The sequence below is a fragment of the Polyodon spathula genome, chromosome 1 (genome assembly GCF_017654505.1).
Source record: "Polyodon spathula isolate WHYD16114869_AA chromosome 1, ASM1765450v1, whole genome shotgun sequence".
NCBI lineage: Eukaryota > Metazoa > Chordata > Actinopteri > Acipenseriformes > Polyodontidae > Polyodon > Polyodon spathula.
Window position 1 is genome coordinate 86,837,014 of NC_054534.1, and position 7,424 is coordinate 86,844,437.

General features: G+C 37.5%; 4 non-coding genes across 4 annotated transcripts; all 4 read right to left on the reverse strand.

Annotated features, from left to right (window-relative positions):
- Positions 1–2,145: 2,145 nt before the first annotated feature.
- Positions 2,146–2,216, reverse strand: trnag-gcc. Its single transcript has one exon. It is a non-coding gene; the product is annotated as a tRNA-Gly (tRNA).
- A 470-nt stretch (positions 2,217–2,686) lies between these two features.
- On the reverse strand, positions 2,687–2,757 carry trnag-gcc. Its single transcript has one exon. It is a non-coding gene; the product is annotated as a tRNA-Gly (tRNA).
- A 991-nt stretch (positions 2,758–3,748) lies between these two features.
- On the reverse strand, positions 3,749–3,819 carry trnag-gcc. The gene has a single exon. It is a non-coding gene; the product is annotated as a tRNA-Gly (tRNA).
- Positions 3,820–4,912: 1,093 nt separating this feature from the next.
- Positions 4,913–4,983, reverse strand: trnag-gcc. Its single transcript has one exon. It is a non-coding gene; the product is annotated as a tRNA-Gly (tRNA).
- Positions 4,984–7,424: the final 2,441 nt, after the last annotated feature.

Consider the following 7,424-nt stretch of genomic DNA (forward strand, 5'->3'; position numbering starts at 1 on the left):
TTCCATAAAATATTAGCAAGTGCCATTTTAAACGCATATCTATTTTTTTTTTACCAAACGTATGCCACTAACTTCCATCCATGTGTCACAGCTGTAAATTCAAAATTAGAGCTATCAGTATGATGAAAAGATTGATGACCATGACATTTATCAACAGTGTGTTGATTGTTAATTGAAATATATACTGTAAAATGTATACTAGTCTGACATATGGACATGTACGGTATATCTGGACAGACACCCCCATATATTCCCAATCTAGTACTCTCAATAACTTGTGATAGATAATGTTAATACCAGGCTCCATCCTACTAATGGATAAGCATTATTTTAGATATATGGAAAAATGTACACATGCGTGATACTGCTATTTCAAAGTTAACACAGAGACCTGGGCCAGAGGGTTAGCGGAGCAAGGACAGATTCGAAATATACACAGTCAAAATACACAGCCCTTTTTCACACAGAGAGTGGATGTATGGAATGGGTTGCCAAGCCATTGATGCTCTGGGATCCTTTAAGAGAGATCTGGATGAAATTCGAGAGACAATTATTGTTGTGTAGTCATTACATGAAGAAACAGAAGAACAGTGGGGCTCCAAATGGCCTCTCCTCATTCATAACTTTTCTGATGTTCTTGTCTAAAGCAATGCAGCAGCAAGCTGCGCCCTATTTACAACTAAATCTGAACATCCAGATATTCTTTTGGAATTCATAAATACTTAACAAATAATGCCTGTTTTTGTATTATACAAATAAACATAATAATCTGGAAAACACGTATTAGCAAAATACAGGTAGAGTATATATATATATATATATCATATATCATATAATATATATATATATATATATATATATATATATATATGGTATATATATTTGTAAAGATGACCAGGACGTTTAATGAGAAATTAATGATGTAATATTTTAACGTCTCAAGAGGATTATTAAAAATTGGGGGGAACAAACCATATATTATATCTAATGCAATGATTCACCCCCAACACTCTTTTCCAATTCCTCTGGTTTGTTTAAAAGGGGTTTCTGTGTACGGAACCCCAAAATTTTGAACCCCAAATTTCCAAAAACACTAGTGTACCAATGGCAGCATGGGGCTACAATCATACTGAAGTGTGCACACAGTAAGGGGGTTGAGGGTGAGGAAGCCACGTACAATTTCAAGATCTGACCAACTTTCCCAACCCTGCGCTCCAAACACTGCAAAAAGGAGCCAGACCTACTTGCATAGGTAGTATCAACTATCTAAATGTTTTTTTTTTTTTTTTTTTTTTTTAATCCAAAAATTGACTTAGAGCTTAAAAGTGAGAGGAGATGCGGTATTAGGAAATGTATAGGGAATAACAAAATCTATTCTAAATAAAAAATGCACCTCTAGCATTTCATTTTTAAGATCATCAAATGCGCTAAACACCCAACTGGCAAGGTAAATGTTATGTAAACTATAACAGTCAACGTTTTGATTTATGTTCTCCTGTTCTCTGTTATGTGGAGTGTAATAAACAAAAAGAAAACGCTTTTTTTCTAAATTTATTTTAAGTAAATTTGTACAGTTTAACTTCCGTGTACGGCTTTTTTTTAAAGAAAGGCTGAAGTAAACCTCAGTAATACGTTGTGAAAATGTATTTTGACATGTATAACGACAGTGGCGGGGATTTCGTTTTAAAACGAGATGTCAGCTTGTACTGTTTCTGTCTGAAAATAGTCACAGAAAATGTTTACTCAGTGTCACCTTTGTTAGTTGATAGCTGATAGTTGCTTTATGAGGTAAAGTAAGGTATTCACAACTTGTTCATCTGGGGTAATTTTAATATACTTTTACATAATGTTATGATGCAAATCGTTATAATTTTGTTTAATTGGGACTTGTGCAGCTTGTGATAGGAAAGTGAAACTTTTTTGTAACTCCAGTACGTTATGTACTTCAGCTTAGGTATTGCATTAATTTATATAAATTTATATGATTGATTGATTGAGTTATATTTGACCCCTGAGAACAATAGCATACATCCAGCAACATACGTAATTAAAGTCTCCAGTTTATAACTGGAGCGTGGTGTTATTGTTTCATAACCACTGACTGCCTAAATTACGCTCAGAACTCAGTCACAAAAAGTAAGTGCTTGCATTGGCCGGGAATCGAACCCGGGCCTCCCGCGTGGCAGGCGAGAATTCTACCACTGAACCACCAATGCTTCACAGGGGAATATTTACAGATAGCGAATTCATTTGCCTCATCAGAATCGGAGAACGATGACAATGTTGTTAAATAATATTCACCATCGGCTTTTAAATGGTCTCCCCCACGGTAGCAGTGCCAACTGTATTGCGTGGCGTGTCGTCTTTGTTAGCTGATAGTTTATGGTTGCTTTACGACATAAAGTAAAGTCTGCACAATCTGGGATATTTTTAATAAGTTTTCCCTACTGATGCACTTTGTTTTAGGTATTGTATTAATTTATATCAGTTTATATGATTGAGTTATGTTTGACAAGTTGTGAGAACAATAAGTTAACATACATTTAGCAAAATACAGTACTTTAAGTATCCAGGTTATCACTTGGAGCATGGTGTTATAGTTTGAGAACCACTGACTGGATTGAATTACGCTCGGAACTCGGTCACTTAAAATATTCACTTAAAAAAAATAATAAAAAAATGCATTTGCATTGGCCGGGAATCGAACCCGGGCCTCCCGCGTGGCAGGCGAGAATTCTACCACTGAACCACCAATGCGTCACAGGGGAATATTTACAGATAGCGAATTCATTTGCCTCATCAGAATCGGAGAACGATGACAATGTTAAATAATATTCACCATCGCATTTAAAATGGTCACCCCCACGGTAGTCGCTGTGTTTCTGGCTTGCGGTTATTTAACTGCCAGACATTTAAAAAGTACGGGATTTACAGACAGGGGCTGTAAATTTAGTTAGTTGGTATTACAATTTCACTATTTCACTGCGCTTCTGTTTTGTTTTCTGACACTTAGATCGTATCCCATTTCTTATTCCTAATATCCCAGGTTCTAAATAAATAATTTGCAATGCCCAGCGAGGTTTCATATGACCTAGTTTCAATGTTTTCATAGATTAGAATAATGTAAAAGCTTTAAAAATATATGTTGAAAAGTGCCCATTGTCACGTGATTTTGGAATAAACGCTGAATTTCTCAGAAATTCTGTTCTAAAATTAGGATACACAGCGCCCCCAAGTGTCAGGACCAAATAACATGCTGAAGATTCAGAAGTCTTTTAGCCATTTATGCTAAAGAATATAACTGTGTCTCTCCTATTCTGATGGCACTCTCTGTTGTCCAATCAGGCTTTAGTTTATTGTATCCCTCTATGGAAACGAGGTTAACGAGGGTTGATTAGGTTTAGTTCACTGGTGCTGTTGATAGTTTATGGTTGCTTTACGACATAAAGTAAGGTCTGCACAATCGGGGATATTTTTAATATGTTTTCCCTACTGATACGCTTTGTTTTAGGTATTGTATTAATTTATATCAGTTTATATGATTGAGTTATGTTTGACAAGTTGTGAGAACAATAAGTTTACATACATTTAGCAAAATACAGTACTTTAAGTATCCAGGTTATCACTTGGAGCATGGTGTTATAGTTTGAGAACCACTGAATGAATTGAATTACGCTCGGAACTGGGTCACTTAAAATATTCACTAAAAAAAAAAAAAAAAAAAAAAAAAAAATTCAAAAAATGCATTTGCATTGGCCGGGAATCGAACCCGGGCCTCCCGCGTGGCAGGCGAGAATTCTACCACTGAACCACCAATGCTTTACATATAATGATGTTTTATAGATTTGCTGCTACTTCAACCTCAAAGCCCAAAAACTTGGCGCAGTGTGGGTTGCTGATTTAATGTGATGCAATTTGTCCTGGAGCCCGACATTTAAAATGTACAGGACTGACCGACAGGATGCAAAATTATTAGGGTTAGCTGTTATTACAATTTCACTGCTTTTCTGTTTTGTTATTTTTTTGTCTGACACACAGACAGTGCACTTAAAAGCTGCATTCTAGACGTATCCCTGTTCTTAATCCTAATATCCCAGGTGCTAAATAAATCATTTACAGTGACCAGCGAGGCTTCAGAGTTACTTTAAATGTTTTGATAGATTAAAATAGTGCAAAGGCATAAAACATATATGCGGAAAAGTGCCTATTGTCATGTGATTTTGGAAAATAAACGATGCGTTTCTTAGAAATGCTGTACTAAAATTAGGATACACAGCGCCTCCAAGTGTTAGGACCAAATAACATGCTGAAGATTCAGAAGTCCGTCTGATGACGCTGTTACGTAATCTGGTTTTAATTGCTTGATTCTCCCTTCCTGTGGAAACGAAGATTCTGACTGCTTGAAAGAGGTTAACTAGGTGAAAAGGTGGAAGTGAACTCAGTACATTTTCAAGTGTACTCGGCACACATTCAGTGTGAAAGAGAAACGATCCGAGGAGGTTTCCACTGAAAAGCGCAGAGCACACTTGATAAGTGAACCGTACAAGTGTTCCCAGTGTGAAAAGGGGGTATTTCTTCATTCTATTTTTGACCAACATCAACGTCATTGCATGTTGATTGGTCGATTTACCATTTTAAACATGCGTCGCAAATTTTAACATGTTTCACGTTGTGTAAGAGCTCATTGGTTTAGGTATTGTATTAATTTATATCAGTTTATATGATTGAGTTATGTTTGACAAGTTGTGAGAACAATAAGTTAACATACATTTAGCAAAATACAGTACTTTAAGTATCCAGGTTATCACTTGGAGCATAGTGTTATAGTTTGAGAACCACTGACTGGATTGAATTACGCTCGGAACTCGGTCACTTAAAATATTCACTTAAAAAAAATAATAAAAAATGCATTTGCATTGGCCGGGAATCGAACCCGGGCCTCCCGCGTGGCAGGCGAGAATTCTACCACTGAACCACCAATGCTTTACATATAATGATGTTTTATAGATTTGCTGATAGGATAGGAGGGATTCGTAATTGTAAATTACAACTCGTTTGTTGGTCTTGAACTGGATATGTTTTCAAATTACATTTTTTAATTAAATGTCAATTTAGTGAATATGCTTGACTTTCACTCATTTTGAAGCTGTGCTTGTTGTACTGATAACAAATTTCAAACCAAAATGCATGAAAACGTTTTCATATACTGGAATAAATACTGTAGTAAATATGAAGTGTTTTTGGACAGAACTATAGGCTTTTTATATGTGATTTTTCAGTCCATTTTACCAGAGATTTTTTAATTGCAATTACATCTTCTTTTTATGACTTTTAACAGCCCTAATTTAAACAATTTTTTTGACAATGAGTTTGCCATTATTGACAAATGAACCTGCAGTTTATTTTGAGCATGTGACTTCTAATGGAAAGCATTACCTTAAGTAAATGGAATAGTCGATATATATATATATATATATATATATATATATATATATATATATATATATATATATATATATATACACACACACACACACACCACACACACACACACACACACACACACACACACCGGACAAAAATTTAAATGCAACATGCAACAATTTCAAAGATTTTACTGAGTTACAATTCATATAAGGAAATCAGTCAATTGAAATAAATTTGTTAGGCCCTAATCTATCGATTTCACATGACTGGGAATACAATTAAAAAAAAGGTAGGGGCGTGGATTAGAAAACCAGTCAGTATCTGGTGTGACCACCATTTGCCTCATGCAGCGCGACACATCTCCTTGGCATAGAGTTGATCAGGCTGTTGATTGTGGCCTGTGGAATGTTCAATGGCTGTACAAAGTTGCTGGATATTGGCGGGAACTGGAACACGCTATCATACTTGTCGATGCAGAGCATCCCAAACATGCTCAGTGGGTGACATGTGTGATGATTATGCAGGCCATGGAAGAACTGGGACATTTTCAGCTTCCAGGAATTGTGCAGAGATCCTTGTGACATGGGGCCGTGCATTATCATGCTGAAACATGAGGTGATGGCGGCGGATGAATGACACGACAATGGGCCTCAGGATCTCGTCACGGTATCTCTGTGCATTCAAATTGCCATCGATAAAATGCAATTGCGTTCGTTTTGTCCGTAGCTTATGCCTGCCCATACCATAACCCCACTGGCACCATGGGGCACTCTGTTCACAACGTTGATATCAGCAAACCGCTCACCCACACGACACCATACATGCTGTGTGCCATCTGCCTGGTACAGATTAAACCGGGATTCATCCATGAAGAGCACACTTCTCCAGCGTGCCAGTGGCCATCGAAGGTGAGCATTTACACACTGAAGTCGGTTAGGACACCAAACTGCAGTCAGGTCAAGACTCTGGTGAGGATGACGAGCACGCAGATGAGCTTCCCTGAGACGGTTTCTGACAGTTTGTGCAGAAATTCTTTGGTTTTGCAAACCCAGTTTCATCAGCTGTCTGAGTGGCTGGTCTCAGAAGATCCTGCAGGTGAAGAAGCCGGATGTGGAGGTCCTGGGCTGGCATGGTTACACGTGGTCTGTGCCGGTTGGACATACTGCCAAATTCTCTAAATCGTGGCCTTTTATTGTCCCCAGCACAAGGTGCACCTGTGTAATGATCGTGCTGTTTAATCAACTTCTTGATATGCCACACCACAGAAATGCTCACAAACAGCGATTGTAAACCAATTTTTGCACATTTGATAGAAATAAGCTTTTTGCGTGTATGGAAAATTTCTGGGATCTTTTATTTCAGCTCATGAAACATGGGACCAACACTTTACATGTTGCGTTTATATTTTTGTTTAGTGTATATACAGTGTACACTGGCACTTTATAACACAGACATCTTATTCAGCATTTTCTTATAACTAAAAATATTAGGTCTATTACGTGGTTAACTTTCTTAATGTATTTACTTTTTTTTCTGCTAGAGGCGCTGCGGCTTTCTCCGGGAGACGAGATGCTTTAACTTTGCTTCAGCCCCGCTCAGGCAGCCGAACCTGGGGCGAGTCCATTCCCTCCTCCCCCCCGCTCTCCTTCTCGCACATGGTTTTCTTGTCTGTCACTTTGAACTGAACTCCTGACTGCTGTTTAGCCAGGCTATTTATAGTTTAAAAACTGCTAATTATAATGATCCACAAGTGGGAATGTTACCTTTTAAAAAAAAAAAAAATAGTGTTGCTCATATGGTGCTTTATATGTGGTTAATTCACGGAAAGTTACATTTTTGCTTCACTATATGTGCATTTTAGAGAGGGAGTTATTTTATATTTTAGTCAGATGTGTGTTATATGTCCCGTGGCACCCCCCACCCCCCACCCCTGTTTATAACGCTCTTCGGTTATTACACTCATATTGTGTCCCCCCCGAGACCCGTGGTATAGCGAG